The sequence below is a fragment of the Poecilia latipinna genome, unplaced genomic scaffold (assembly GCF_001443285.1).
Source record: "Poecilia latipinna isolate Pla-1442-1.1 unplaced genomic scaffold, P_latipinna-1.0 Scaffold152, whole genome shotgun sequence".
NCBI classification, from domain to species: Eukaryota; Metazoa; Chordata; class Actinopteri; order Cyprinodontiformes; family Poeciliidae; genus Poecilia; species Poecilia latipinna.
The window spans coordinates 192,732-209,142 of NW_015112768.1; the positions used below are offsets into that span (position 1 = coordinate 192,732).

At 40.0% G+C, this 16,411-nt stretch overlaps 1 long non-coding RNA gene across 1 annotated transcript; it reads left to right on the forward strand.

Moving 5' to 3' along the window:
* Positions 1 to 6,105: 6,105 nt before the first annotated feature.
* On the forward strand, positions 6,106 to 6,770 carry LOC106945584 (uncharacterized). Its single transcript, XR_001424594.1, has 2 exons — positions 6,106 to 6,222; positions 6,343 to 6,770. It is a non-coding gene; the product is annotated as an uncharacterized LOC106945584 (long non-coding RNA).
* Positions 6,771 to 16,411: the final 9,641 nt, after the last annotated feature.

Consider the following 16,411-nt stretch of genomic DNA (forward strand, 5'->3'; position numbering starts at 1 on the left):
TGAGTTGAAAAGGAAAAGAAGGAAGCAAAATTGAAGGCAATCTCAGAAGAAAACCAGCTAAACGTTAGATACATTCTGGCTAAATCATACAAATTCAGCTAGCTAGCTGAAGTGAGCAACACTACAAAGAGTCTGCCGATGAAAGGTCAAAATCAGATGGCGTTTGATAAATAATAAACACCAACATTAATTGAGTTACTAACAAAATTAAATGCGGAACATACTTTATATAACCTTTGAAACAACTGCAGTGATTCTGGAGTCTGCCTGGCAAAAGTTTAGTCTACTGTAAAACCAACTAAGTCCACCCTGGTCTGTTAAGTGCAGACTGACAAACTGACAATAGATGCCTTAGTGAAGCCATTTAGAGGGAGAATGTCATAACAAAAAGCTTAGGTCTTTGTGACATGTGACACAGCAAGTAAGGAGGCTGTGAGTGGTTCGAAATTGCAATTACTGGTTTATGTAAAGTCTGCACTGACTGACAGCTTTAACAAAGACGTGACAGAGTGGGATTGTCCCGCACAAGAGAGTTTAGCTCAAAAATCGCTGTTTTAAATGCTCTTAGTGGTGGTGATCGACTGCTGCTCGGCCCCCAGAAGTGACTGGGAGAATTTTGCCTCACCGGGAGGTCTGGTGATGGACAGCTCTCTCTGCAGGGTAACCCTTTAAAATGAGCGTGCTGCAGTCCCTCAGGGGGAGACATACCTGAGCCACTCAGACAAGGTGAGACAGATCCCCTCCGCTGGCTCCTCATCCGGGCTGCAGAGAGTGAGCACTGGGGTAGATATGGCGACAGAGTAATAGGCCAATTACCAGTGATTTGTACTGCAGTATGTAGAGGGGAAATGTTCTCTGGACTTGTCACTGAGGGACAAATTTGACATATCACATTAATGCACTGGCCTGTTTTAAAGCTGACGGGTTAGAATTTCAGCCCCTCTACTCTAAGCAGACTTTAGGTTTATTCATGGTCCAATGTTCCTTAGTTTCAGGTTACTGTGCATCGAATACTATGAAGTCACATATGTCAATGTCTGCCTCACTAAAATCTGGGATAATTTTTGTGATCTAAAGAAGCTAAACATGAACTTTTGGATGATCGTTTCCAAAGGTGATCCCAAAAGAGCATCACATCCATTAGCAAGCATGAGGTTGGCAGAATCATGTTATGGGGTTTCTTTTCTGTGATGGAAATAAACCTGCGACAGACTGGCGACCTGTCCAGGATGTACCCCGCCTCTCGCCCGGAACGTTAGCTGGAGATAGGCACCAGCACCCCTCCCGACCCCACTGAGGGACAAGGGTGTTCAGAAAATGGATGGATGGATGGATGAAATAAACCTTTTCTGATGAAGAGTAACCCCATAACATGATAGTTACTTGTAGTGTTCATTTAAAATAAAAAACTAACCAGAAATTGCAATTTTTCTTTCAATTTGTTTCTTTCTAGGCTCTGATTTGCTTCCAAATTGAAGCAAATTGGTTCTATTCCATCTGTCATCTTTTACACCAACATTTAACGGACAAATAAAACAACTTTGTGAAAGATTCCTTGTCTGGGTCAGAGTCGGCACTGCTTGTCTGCTGCTGCCATCCTCCTCATCCGCCCCAGCTGCTGCGCTCTAATGACCGCCAGTCGTTTGATCGGCGGCTCGCCTGTCATTGAATATGTGTGAGAAACCTGCCGCTCATTCTCTTCATCGTTCTTCAGCTGTACTTTCCACAGTAGTCGGTGAGTGGAAGCCATGGTCATGGTTAGAATGGGGGGGAGAGGAACGCAATATCAAAAAAATTCTTAATCTGTTTTCAAACGGAGGAGAGGTTTTGTTGTGCCTTCGCTTTTCTTGTCATCTTAGTTCAAAGGAACACTTTTCACTTCTCTGTGGAGGAGTCCATCTAGATTAGCCTCAAAGACACAGAGTGGTGTCTTTTCTAGAGCTTTCACAACTGTGCTCATAATACAGCCATTTTTATAAAATAAACTGTATTAAACTCGCCTTTTAGCTTTTGAAGGGAATCCAAAAAAATCATCCATTTAAAAGTATTTTTTTCACACTATGAAACTTTAAACTTTAAAGAGGAACAGCAAAGGAATTTGATTGGATTGAATCGATTTCCTAGTGGTTCTATTTGCATGTTTACTGTCGTTCTGATAGAAACTGCACCATTTCTATCAGAACAACATGTCGTTTGTTGTTGATTCTTTTATCATCATGTTTCTCCACGAATGTTGTGCTCAGGGTGATTGGTAGTGCTAGTTTTTCTCCACAAACAATGTTGTGGATGTAAAGCAAAATGTTACAGTTTGTGCTCATTTTTGTTCTACTTTCTCATGTAGACTCACCTAAAGGACCAGTAGCAAATTTTAAACTAAACATATGGCTTTCTTTTAAGAAAGAATTGCTTCGCGCCACTCTTCTATAAATGCCCTATTTACAGACTGAACATATAATAGTTGTTTTGTCCTGCCAACCGATTCTCCCAGCTGAATCATGGATCTCGGCATCTCCTTCAGAAGTACCATCCAGCCCACTTCCCTGATTAATGCTCTCCTTGTCCAGTCTGTTAGCTTAGATGGGTGGTTGTTTTGTTTTACTCTTTCCATTTTCACATGATGGATTAATAAATACTTTGTTCAAATCATTTGATTTTTCAAGGTACAAGATATCTGCAATTTGTTCTGCAGCCTTCTCTAACAGACTTGTTAGGTCTTCGTTGACCAACTGTAGATTCAAACAGGTGGATGGACTCTATTTACTAATTTATCTGAAAGATTTTACATAATATGGTATCAAATTAATGCGTACACACCTCACTTTCCAAATTATCGTGCAACATGTTTTGGAAGCCATGAGTTATTTTTTTTCCGCTTTATATATTTTTTACATGACAGTGTATATCCGGCACATAAAATCAAAATTAAATCCACCGACATCCTTTTTCACATGTAATAAAATGTAAAAACCTCAAAGGGGTGTGAATACTGAGGTACTTTATGACTGACATGCTTCATACTCAGATCCTAAGTGTGAAGAGGGGACCCACTCACAAGCAGGCCCTTACATTTGTGTAGGTATTGACATACATGTCTCCAAACCGTGCCGAGCACACTGATGACTATGTGATACCTGCCCGCGGTGTTTATAGGGAGAAGACGGAAAGTGGGGCAAATTTGCTGTGAAAATGTTTGCCGAGTCATTATGAATCCTGAAAGCGGCTTTCCCCGCAGCCCTTTGAGAGATCACACAGATTTGTATTTGTCTGGTGTCCCTGCAATGAACATGGCTGACATTTATTAGGTTGGATGTGGAAGCTAAATTACATAATCAGAGATAATTGTGTTCAATCAAATAATCATTTTTCCAACATGTCGCTCCCCCTCCTTTCATCTCAATACAGGGATTTCTTTGTAAGATTCGAAATTCAGCAGCTAAACTTAACTTTCACTGCCTTCGTCTGATTTTTCACATCATTTGGGGGATTGTATGATTAAGAAACTTCATGTAGTCAGTCTTTCATAACAATATGTGCTAAAATTTATCTGTGAAATTTTACTTTTCATATGGAGTGACATTTGACACTTGTGTAAATAAACACAATTTTCATAAGAAAAATATATGTAAATAAAGTTTTAAGCTTTCCTAAAAAACAAAAGTGAGCGTATTCAATGTTTAGTTGCAATTCAAATGTCAGATCTGAAGTGCAGCTTTCTGTACACATATTTCTGTGCTCATACTACACATATTGGTGAACATTCAGTTTATACCTATAAATTGTCAGGAGGAAAAGCTGTTTCCTCCACAAGAACGAACGAGTGTGACCTTTGGCCTTCGCACATTCGTCATGGAGTGAGATAAGACAAAGCCACGACATTGCATTGTTGCATCAACCAATCTCAGCAGACCTGCTGTTTTTCAAGCATGAACCCCTAGTAATTTGAGAAGCAAATGTGTCTTTATTTGCTTTAGGTCCTCCAAGCAGAATCTGCAAACCGCTATAATACACAAGACAAAATTAAACAAACCTCAGCTGAGAGGTTTACTACCGACAGCTTTTTTCTGTTATTTAAACTCAAAAACAGTGACTCAAAGAGCCTGAAAGATTATTATTTTAAATTGAAATGGTGGACTGTGCATCAGTGTTTCAGATTTGATTCATCACATGAGTCTGATTACTATCGTTCCCTGGAATGCCTACTACAAACGTCATCACATTAGCAAAAGTAAATACGTCTAGCTTTGGTCAAGATGCTTGGCCATAACTCAGGTGACACATTATGTGCGTAAGAATGAAGACTAAATCTTGTTGTTCCTGGAGCTAAGCTTTTATGATGTGTTTGTGTTAAGCACATACAAGAAGAGTCTGCTATCATTTACCACAATCCCCACATAGGTATTAATCTGAGTGAGCAATATAAATTGTGACCAGCGGTTTTGGTAGTCGCTTAAGGTAAATGCACAAACTGTCTATAAAAGGTTCATTGGTGAAGCTTAAAACGCTCCTCTCATGTTTTCTTTAACCTGCCCATTGAAATGTTTTTTTTTCTTTGCCATTGCCATTATTTACCTATTTTGTCACATTACCACCACTTCAATATATTGTAGTTTTTTTTGTTTGTTTTTTGTTTTTATTACAATGCATTGAAGAACAACATAAAGTAGTGCATAAATGTAAAATGGTTATATTTGATTTCTCACACTTGTTATACATACAAGTCTTAAAAGTGTGGTGTGTTTTTGTATTCATCCAAACTCGGTCAATACTCGACCTTCTTCCTGCAAATGCAGCTCCCAGCCTGTGTCTCAACTAGCTACAGCTTTCCACTCTAACTCTCTGCATGTTTAAGAACACTTACTAATAATAACAAGGTATAAAGCTCGATCAATCCTCACATTAACTCTGATCAGCTTCTCTTAAACTGCTGAAGAAAAGTATCCCGAAAGCATGATTCCACCTCCACCATGTTGCCACCATGAGTGTTTTTCATGTGAGCCAATATGTTCTAGTCTTATCTAACCAGAGGATCCTCCTCCACAAATCTGCTCTGTCTCCACATTTCAAACATATTCTCGTATTCTTTCATAACGGTCAGATTTGTGGATCAATAGTCCTGTCAGGATAGTTTTTTTTTCCATTTCCCACTGACTTACCATGAGCCCCATGACTGCCTCTAATTAATCCTGCCTTTGCTTGACCTGCCAGTGGAGGTGGACATCTGTGTCTCTGTCGTCATTTTCTTCTTAGTTTTGACTGATAAATTAAACAGAGCTCTGTGGGATGTGCTGGATATTATTTATGCTTACCCATATTTTATCCCTAATATCTCTGGTGTATTTATTGGTCTTAATGATGATGTTTTGTTTTGTTTTTTCCTTTACTATTGTTCTCAAACAAACCTCTAAGGCCTTCGCACAGCAACTGCATGTGTGCTGAGATTAAATGATACCTACCAGGTAACTCCTGAAAGCAACAGGCTGTACTGGATTTTCTTTACGGGTATCAGAGTAATGGGATCTGAATACAAACACACACTTTACTTTTCATATTTGTTTGAATTGATTTCCTTCTACCAGTGGATAAAATCAATCCCCACGGCATAACGCTACCACCACCATGCTTACTGATCTGTTTTTTTGTAAAACTTTTGTTTTATCATAGGATGGATATTGTATATTTAGGGAAAAAAATGCTGACGGAGTATGGAAGTGACATAGAGATGTTTCAGACGCACAACGTCCAAGTCTAATGGAAATTACCTCATAATGATTACAAAGTAATGGAAAAACTGTATTAAACTGACTGAACACAAGTATGTTTATGCTGTGTGTAAGTAAGGCTGCCATACATATAACATGCAGATAATGTACTGCAAAGAAGAGGCGCAGCGTAAACAGTGACCAGTCTGTGTGCACATTTAGCGGAGATGTATTGGAAAAGGAAGAGATAGCAGACAGCCTATCGCTGCCGTGAATGTGTCAGTTTACATGTCTCGACATCCTCACTCCGACTCTCTCCCACTTTAATCTACTGTGCTCCTGACCTACTGCTGTTCTGTCACCCTGACATGTTTAACAAATACTGTCTGGCCGGAGCAGGATACGCCGCGGCATTACGGAGGTGTTGTTGTCTGTCTGCGCAGAGAGTGATGGATTACGTAGGATTCGGCCATCCTCAGACTCCTTCAAACTTCAAACACCCCCGCGCATTTCTTCCCTCTAAGTAAACTTCATTTGTACACACACAGATCAGCTCGGGACAAACAATGTTATTTTTAAAGACGAGAAGTGATTTATTTATTTATTTTTTTTGTTTTTTCCCTTTTTTCCCCCCCCCCCCCAGTGACTTCCTTCCCTCAGCAACAAGCCCCAGAGAGACTGTCTACACAGCACCCTTCAATCATTCAACACAAAAGCAACAAAACACGCCTCTGTAAATATTTCAGTGGCCTCAGCACCCCGTCCAGGGTCCTGCTGCTCGCTGTCTGCTGGTCCTTGGAGGGAGCCATTGTGCGCCCCGCTGCAGCCCGTTGTGCACTGGGCTGCTGGACATTGCTGATCTGTTGTGGAGAGGCAGCAGTGCCTGCATGCATGCAGCAGCAGAGGACAGGATTAGGGGCTGATGTTTCTCTGTGTCTAACTGGCTGCCAGGCATGCTCTACTGCACTGGCACGCCTCACACGTTTTACATCATCTGATTCCGATTACAGCTGGCTGAAGAAAATATACTAAAGATTGTACAATACAGCAGAGAATTACAAAAAAAAAAAATACACGTTTTGGTATTTATTCTGTCCAAAAGTAATTCCTGTTTACACGCTATGATCCTTGCTGCCGTAAAGGAGAATCCTGTTTTGGAATGGCTTTGCCCTTGGTATGGACATTCCCTCTGCGCTTCACAGTGCAAGTCTTCAGGGAGCACTTTTCAATAAGAGTAATGTTCCCCCTGTGTATGGCCACCATTCAGCAATTTATGGGCATATTACAGATTCTAATAAAATTTTTGCAACCTTAATTAAAGAATTTCCCCCCTTCTTACTTTATGATAGTTAGGGTAGCCCCTTTCCCTACCACCACCGCTGTCCAATCTAATTATTCTGATGTACATAATTAGCATGAGCTGGCCATTGTTCACCTCATTTGCATATTATATTGGATAATTGAATGAGAGTGGCCGATGATTAAATTAGGGTGAATGACAGATGATTCTGCTCGCAGTGTGGAAAAGTTAACAGAATGAGCAGACTGGGAATACGGCATGTACCTCCTGAATATTTATACCTCCCACGGAGCCTGCCCCTCCCCAACACTCTGCTAATTTAAAAAATGTGCGGCAGCTAAATTCTGGTGAATCCCAGTCAGGAGATGATGCTTCTTTATCTTCAGCTGCATACGCACCTGGTTGCTGCACTTTAAAAGAAAATATTCTAAGCCCATAAGAGACATTTTCTGTCAGATCTTGTCTTCCATAAGTGAAGCAGCACATTTATATGCTGATAAGACAAATGAGAGTAGTGTGGGGAAATTCATTTCCAGGCACTTCCAATGTAAACACAGACTCCTGGTGCCTGCCCGCTAGCCTGCCTGCCTCGTTGGGGACAGGCAGGACTTTGCTGATGAACGAGTTCTCGTGTGAAATATGTTTCGAACCGATTTGAAAACGGAAGAAAAAAACTCAAAAGTTTCAGCTAATGGTGGCTACAGGTTCCCGTTGAGAAACTCATTCATTCTTCTGTTATCTGGTTTGTTATGGCAAAAGACTTACTTGCATCCTGGATTCATGCCGGTTCCTTGATATTTACTTTTTTTTTTCTCTCTCTTTTTTTTTCATTCAGCGTTAAGGCAGAATAAATGTTTAGAGGGAATATTTGGAACAGCTTTAGCCTTTCACATGCTAACGTAAGCACTGGGCGGCACAAGAAAGCTGGCCTGACCCGGGAGGCCAAGCGGTGACACCGTCTGCTGATTCAGTGCCGGCAGCCTCGGCTTTGTTTATGTGTGCACACGGGAAATAATGCACGTCATAAAAAGAGAAGTTTGAAAGGGAACCACTATCCACTGGATGATAAATGCCACCCCAGCTCCTCTGATGTAAAAAGCTTCAAAGCAGCAAAAAAAAAAAAAAAAAGCCATCTCAGAAGTGACTTATACACATTATTCTTACAATAACATTGGGCCGAGTTTTCACCCCTGGTGTTTCTCACATATTGACTCATCCGCTGTAAATTTGTCAGTACTTTTAACACAACAGGATCAATATTTACCATATTTTTTAAATGTATTTATTTTCTAACTAAATATAACAGATAGCCATCATTGCAACATCATGCAATTCATGCAAGTGAATTGCATGATGTTGGAATTTTGCCATTTTTAAATAGAAAGGTGTGGAGCGTTCGTCACTGTCTGTGTCTAAACACGATTTGAAGCACATGTGACCTGGGTTTGTCTTCGTCTCCGTCGAGCCTTGTAAAATCTCCTCTGTTCTCTGTGCCGTAGTGCACATCAGTACACAAAGTGTCGTCTCATTGTCTGGTCGGAGTCATTTCAGAGGACAGAGGAATTTACACAGTCTCAGGCCCTGTCAGTAGGTGGTATAGGAAACTGTAAAGATAAGCCTCCACTGCAGCCCTAAGTCAGCTTCCTTTTCACGAGAGCTGTCGGCATCTCTCAGATCTCACAGATAGAGCGGTGCCCTCCCTCTTATCAGCAACCTGACCATGCCCACTTCCAGCTGCTAGTAGGCCGATGCATATCTCCAATCTCAGCAGAGAGACGACGTTCGGGGTGTCAACGGACGAATCTGGAGTTATATCGTTACCTCATACGATATGTTGCTTTATTATTACGCTTTAAAGACTTTCAGGTCAGCTATATCTTGGTGGAAAAACATATTTTGAGATTTACCTTTAGGAGGCACAACCATTTAATGTTTAAAAAGAACATTAACTAAACCCTTGTGATCAGCTAGAAAGTGTTTTTATGCATTGCTGTTGACACATTCACGTGTGCAGATTGTTATTGGTATTGTTTTCCAAAATGTATTTAGCACAGTTTCAGATGTACTTAAAACTGGACCCCCCACACTGTTTATTTTGAGGCAGTAGGACACATTTTATGACGGCTTATCCAATGAAGGAAGTTCAACCTAATGCTGCCCTGGAGTAATTAGATTTTTGTACACCTACCTTGATGTGATGCTAGAGAAAATGTCAAGGGGTCAGCTTTAATTTAATTTATCCGCAGGGGCCCATGGCGCTCTGTAGCAAATTTCATGGCAGTCTAGTTTACTATTTTGCTAAAGAAGTTGATTCCAGACATTTAGCTGTAGACTGCAAATATATAAATCCACATGAAAGGAGCCATTCTGAGAGCTCTACTTTATGCATGCCTCCATTCATATATGCCTACTTTAAAGAGTTTTTCTACTGATGTTTACTCATTTTTTTTTTCTCCAATTAACAGTGTAAAATATATGAGAAGTTCCTATCCGATGATATAGTAAGCCTAAACAAGATGGCACATTCATTCAAATTGTTACCCTTAGCGTTGCCAAACCCTCTGATGCACAATGGATAATAAGTACATTGTTTGATCTCAAACACACTGATCAAGTTAGCCAAGAATGCCACTTACCGCTCCTTCACATCCTCGGATAACAATAAATCCACAAACGGTCAGTCTTTTATTTGTTTTGGCAAAAAGGAAAAACATTCTTCAAGAAGTGACTCATGGAACCTTGAAAAAGTATCTATAACCCTTGAACTTTTCCACATCATGACACATTACAAGCACAAACTTAAATGTGCTTTATTAAGATTTTATGTAATAGACCAACACAGTGAATAATTGTGAAGTGAAAGTAAATGAATGGCTCACTTATGTTATATACATGAATATAAATCTAAATTGTGGGATGCATTTAACATCGGCCCCATTCAGTCAATATTTTATAGAATCACCTTTAGACATAATTCCACCGTTTGAACATCTAGAGGCCTCATATTTTTGCTCATTCTTTTTTTGCGAACATGCTCAGTCAGGATGGAGGGAGAATCAGCTATTTGACTGTCTTTTCTGCAGATTCTGAATTGGATTTAGGTCAGAACTTTGACTGTGCCATTCTGACCTTTACTTTAATCTAAACTATTAAATTGTAGCTGTGACCACACATTTAGGGTCATTTTCCTGCTGGAAGGAGAACTTCTGTCACAGTTTCAGTTCTTTTGCAGCCTGTACCAGGTTTTCCTCCAGGATTCCCCTGGAGGAAGAAAGCCCTCCATCTTCTCATCAATTCTGACCAGCTTCCCTGTACCTGTTGAAGAAAAAGGACCCCACAGCATGACGGTGCCACCACCATGCTTCTCAGTAGGAATCATGTGATCAGAGAGTAATATTTTGTGTTCCATGCTTGTAACTTGAAAATGGTCTTCTCCTTTTCAACAATAATTTTATTCTTGCTACTCCCAATTAATTGCACTGGATTCATTTAGGGATAACAAAAGAACTATATATCTTGCAAAATTACAATTAAAAAATTGAATGTTTTTGTATCTTTGTGTTATCACATGAACTCGAGTGAAGTACATAGAGATTTGTAATTGTGACGAGTTAAAATATAATGAAATTAAGGAAGTATGACACTTTTAAAAGGAGCTGTATCTTTTTTTCCACCACATCCCAACATTCACATTCAAAAACAACACATCTGTCTATTCTGGCTCTTTTTGATTTGAAGACTTGATTTAAAAACGAGTAAAAAACAAAAAAAAAAAAACAAAAAAAAAAACATTGTCTAATCAAGTGGCTTTTCAGTCCATGTTCTATCCCTGGAATCTCTTTCACAGACGGTTGTGGGGAGTGTGTTAATGCAGGCTTAGAGCAGCGAGGTCTGCCACCTCTCCAGGTCCAGCTCCTCAGCCCTCCCCTGTTATCTTCCTTTTGCTTTATGTCTTCTACTGCTGCAAGCACTCGATGAAGGACAATTTGTTTGGATGCTTAATGCCATGGCACTGGCTGGTGGAGGATTAGATGCTATGGCCTAGTGATTTGTGGCGGCTGGCAGTGACTCGGAGAGCGTGTGTGTGTGTGTGTGTGTGTGTGTGTGTGTGTGTGTGTGTGTGTGTGTGGGTGTGCGTGTGTGTGTGTGTGTGTGTGCGTGTGTGTTGTATTTGTTCCAGGTCCTCGCTCTAACACAGACATCAGTTGTCTCCCAGCCTGCTCACTCTGAGCTCCTACATTTATGACAAAAGCACTTTAGTTACCGGAGGAAGATGTTTTCACACAATAGCATTCTTTTTCCTGATGAGAGATTACTATTATTTGAATTTGGTTGCTTCAAAATTTATGAAAGCCTTGCTGTGTCCTCTTTATGGGTCTTGGCAGCCCAGAGACTCATTGACTTATCCTGTGAAGCTTTGCAGAGTGAAAACTGCAGCCAAATGCTACTGTGAGCCTTCCCAGATCGCACTCGCTTTCTGAAACACACACAAATTATTGTTCAAAGAAAAAGACATGTTAATTTGACTAACCCAAGCCAAGAAAATTACTATTTTTTTTTAACCTTTTGAATAGGTTGAAATATCTTACTAGAGATCTTAAATCTACACACATCCTGTTTACACTAGCATTTTATTTTGAGATCTTCTCATGCTGGATACCCAGGAGCCTTGTTGTTTTATGCCTCGAGGCGAGCCAACTCTTCCACCAAATCTGGTGTTTATTCACGTCGGTATTAGTCTCGCTTTTAAAAAGATCGCTGTTCTTGAGAAGATGAACCTTGGTGCGCTTTAATCCCTAAGAAAGCACAAAGCTCAACGGCTACGTCTCAGCTGTTGTCCAAAACATCTCACGACAGCCGTCCACGTCATCCGCCTGAGGCCCCTTTGAACGCTGCTGTAGAACCCGGTCCTGAAGGGCTTCACCCTCAGATGATAAAAAAGTGAATTATTGGTTTGTTTATCGTGCTCTTAAAACCCAAAGTGCATTATTAAACAGAGAGCACATTAAAGGGGAGTATTGTTAAAAGTGTTTTAAAAAACTTGTAAATCCCAGTAATTTATGCCGCTGTGGTCGCAGAGGCTTGGCCTGGCCTTCTGGCTTTAATTTGCTTCAGGCTCCGGGGTCTGTACCTGTGATGCTGCCTTGTTTCCCAGAGCCAATCTGTCTGATGCATCTCCCTCCGTGAGGGCAGCAGTAGCCTGACGTTTAAACAAAAGACAGATTAGTTACTTGCTGGCTGGAAACCAATTTAGGTTTATTTGGATCAAAAAGGCCGATAATTTATGGTAACCCACAGAGCAGCAATCAATGAAAATGCAACTTTAAATGCTGTGGTTATTAAAATCATTGTTATTGTTCTCGGTTTATTATTTGGTTTCACAGTAGTGCGAAACAAAAATACGGGGGCATTTATTTTTGTTTTGTTGCTGCCGTTTTATTGGACAAATGACTGTAAAACCAATGCAAAAGAAATTTAAAATAATTATATCACTCTTTTTTTTTTTTGGAAGTACAATTTCCAAAAGCTATTTGACCCGATCAGTGGTCAACATTTAGGTCTGCAGCATAGATTAAAAAAAAATCTGATAAATCAATAAATATTTATTTACTTTTAAAGAAAGCAAGCAGTTGAAGCACGACTAAATTGTTGCTGCATTCTCACCGATTTCAAAGTGTCCATCTGTCTCATGCCACATTTATTAAATTGTACATGAAATCAAAAGCCCTTAGCAAATATGTTGGCAAATTAAACTGTTAGAATTTCAGTAAGTGAATGAAGAGGAAAAAGCATTTGAAAAAAAATGTGACAAGTTCATTCCAAGAACCTCGACCTCCCAAATTATGAACAAATAAAACATTTTTTAAATTTGCTTCAAATCTGCTAGGTAAACATTTACATGGTTGCCATATTTACTGGGTGAGTTATAACTGACAGCTTGGCTTGAGGGAAAATTTAGTCTAAAAAGTTGCTCAATTGCATTCTGGGAATATGTCCTTGTAGTTCCTCCCTGCTCAGAGATCAGTCAAACGGAAGTTTTAAATAAAAGAGAGAAGTCGTAGCATGGAGAATTTAGGAGTCGTCCCACTGTAGCTCGTGAGCAGACCCCGTCTGAGACAGGAACCCGGCTCCGGCCTCAGGGGACTCCCCAGCAGAGGCAACAATGGGTGGGAGCCCTTTCTTGTGCACTTGCCCTCCTTAATCAAACTAGCCAGAGGAGTGATTGGATTTTAATACGGCTGGGCCCACCGTAATGGTGTGATGGACGGGGGAACTGGTGAATTGGAGCAAGATGTCAGCCCTCTGAGGCCTCCATTAATGATATTGCTTCATTTCTTAAAGTGGCAGGATCGCCTTGGGACAGGGGGATCACCACAGAGCCTTAACCAATGCTTCTATTTTTATATATTTTTTTAATCCACAGTCCCCATCCTTTCTGTCTGACTTTCTGTGTTTCTCAGCATCACAAATGTTTGGGGTCATTTCTTAAACTGATTGTAGCAGGTCAACTGCTTTCCAGCCCAAACACTATCTTGGGTTATTTTCGGTGCATCAATCTGCGTATTACCTGTTTCTATTATTGACTCATCCAGGCTTGAAACCATGTCAAGCTGAACTTCACTCCCCCCCCACACACACACACACACACCTTGTGAATAGATACACTGTGTTTCCATCTGACAGGCGCAATATTTCATGACATTTACAGTTTCGTTTTGGCTCCGTTTGCTATAATTAGGGGCTTAGCTATGTTTCGTCCTTCCTCGTGAGTCAGAGGGTTAATTGAACTTCAGTACTAAATCTGAAATGTAAAGACTTCCTAAAAACATTCTTGAACTCCTGAACTGACACTGAAATGACCCTGGTGAACGCCAGAGAGTCTCCCTGAAACCTTTTGATGCCGCTCCTCATTTAGAGTGACTCACATTCACTACCTCATTGTTTGCATCCGTTGACACGTGTTTGTCTTCCTTGTTGGGCTAATAACAACACGGTGTACAGGTGAACTCTCGTATTTTATAGCGAGTAAAGTGTTTGTGTGTGTTGGGGGGGCGGGTGGGGGCGGCTCTGACCCTCCCCTCTCCTCCTAATGGGCGTTGGTGGGTTGTTTTTGCAGCAGATTTATGTGTGGATGGGGCGCTGTGATTTATGCAGCTCTGACACTCTTTCAGCTGCGGGACCGTGGAAGCAGATTGTTGCTCTCTGTGTGTTCCAGGTGAGCCTGAGGTCTGATCATCAAAGCCGCACATGCGTACACACACAGACACACGCAAACACACGGAAGATGAGAGATTCGGTGTATTTTCCGCAGCAGACAAGCTGCTGCATATGCAGATTATGCCCTGAGGGTTCAGCTAAGGATATGGTTTGCCCTTTTGATCTCAGAAGCGTTCACAGTCGTCTTAAAAGCTAGGGGTTTTTAAGACTTTTCAGCGTTTGATTTGACATTTATCCTGTTCATTCTAATTCAAAAACCAACAATCGCATAGCGGAAAGATATAACTGAATAAGAAAAGGTGCCACAACTTGATTTTGTGTGTATGCACACCTTTTTTTGTTGTTGTTGTTGTTGTTTGGAAACACTTGTTAAATTTTGCCAATTTCACACCTGCCTTCTAATTTAGTGAATTTGAATAGTCGGATATAAAGGTTAAGCTATCTTAGGAGGATTTCCCTAACATTTGCTCATTTGTATCCTTCACTTCAAACAGCTTCCATTCAAAGCATCAAAATGGTCACATTATGCAGTGCTGTCAGTAAGGGGAAAAAGAAACAACAAATAGTGAAAGCTTCATATTTTTCCTATGATACATTAAAGACAAACATCAACAATTGGAGATGCTAAACATAACAAACAGAAAGTGGAAACCCAAGAAAGTTGACAGCAAGGCTGAAGGAGCTGAAACAATTTCTGCCAAGTAGCGACTGATGTCTTTCAACATATAAGGAGTAAAGCAAAAATGTACAAAACGTGTGCCTTTCCTTGCAAAGAAAAAATATCAGACGTGGGAAGAAATCTTTAAATACCATTTGGAAGAGAAAGTGTTATGGTCTGAAGGAACAAGAATTAACACCAAGCATCTCACCTCCACATCACCTCCACACGGTAAAGGCAGGATCATGCTTCTCTTCACATGGTTCTTGGAATTTTTCCAGAATGGAAGAAATTATTCATTTATTTCAGATAGCAGCCAGTTTTGACTCCAACTCTTTGTGTGACACCCGGATAGCAGATAATAAACCATGATTTAGTTTTTCAATACTACGTTGGGTTAAAGAATATCAACAGAATAATGACTTTGCTTGAAGAGAAGTAACAGAACCTCCCAAAGCTAGATCTGACAGAAAATCTCTGGGGTCACCTGAAGAGAGCTTTGGACATAAAACGTCCTCACAGTCTGATAAAAATCTTTTGCAAATATTGCAAAGTAAATATATGGCATGCTAATAGATTCTGTTCTAAGATAAGAGATTGAAATTTAAAGTTTTTTTTTTCCAGAAAGTAGTTGTTTAAATGTGTGCACATTTTATCAACCAGGTTAGTAGAGATATTTTTGATTTTTCAATTATTTCCTCTAAACAGATTTATTTGTATTCCTAAATTTTAGAAGTTATTTAAACTGGTATACATAAAAAAAAATTAAAAAGTAGATATTTTGGCTCCATTGTGTAATAATTTTGTTGTCAGCTCATTATTTCACAAAAATAATAATAATAATAATAAAAAACATAATGGTCAAGATATGCCATCCCATACACAAACACACAAAATGGATTTTATTTCACCTTACACTTCTAAGAAGCTTTTTCCCTGCTGACTTTAGTGCTTTTAAAAGTTTAAAGGATAATATCTGGATATTTACTCATCACGTCAGCTTCCCATAAAAGCAGCATTCATTCCTTAGGATCAATAGTGACCAAGTGGCAAGGTAGCACACACACACACACACACACACACGCAAATGTTGACTGTGCCGTTTTATTATCAGTCCAGCCTAAAGATGAGGAAATTCTTTGTCACTTATATGTTTAATCGACTGTTACTTGTCTGAGATAAATTGACCCCTAAATGTCCTACTTTAAACACCTGATAATGGCCAAAACCTTTAAGTACATCACACTGGGAAAAGCACTGGCGATGTAAAACTGGGAGAATATAGATCAGAGATATAGTGTCTTATTTCTCTGAACTTTTCCCATGTGAAAGTGTTTATTAAGAAATCAGTGAGCAGAAACATGAAAAAAAAAACTCAAACACAGCTTGCTTTTTCAGACCGACTTATTTGTGCTTTGATTTCAGCCAGGATTCAGGGGGTGTCAGTTCACTCATTGTTTTGTCACTCTCTCTTCACACAAGCTCATTTCACTTGTTTCTCACCCACTATTCCAGAAAAGAAAAGTCTCCCAACTC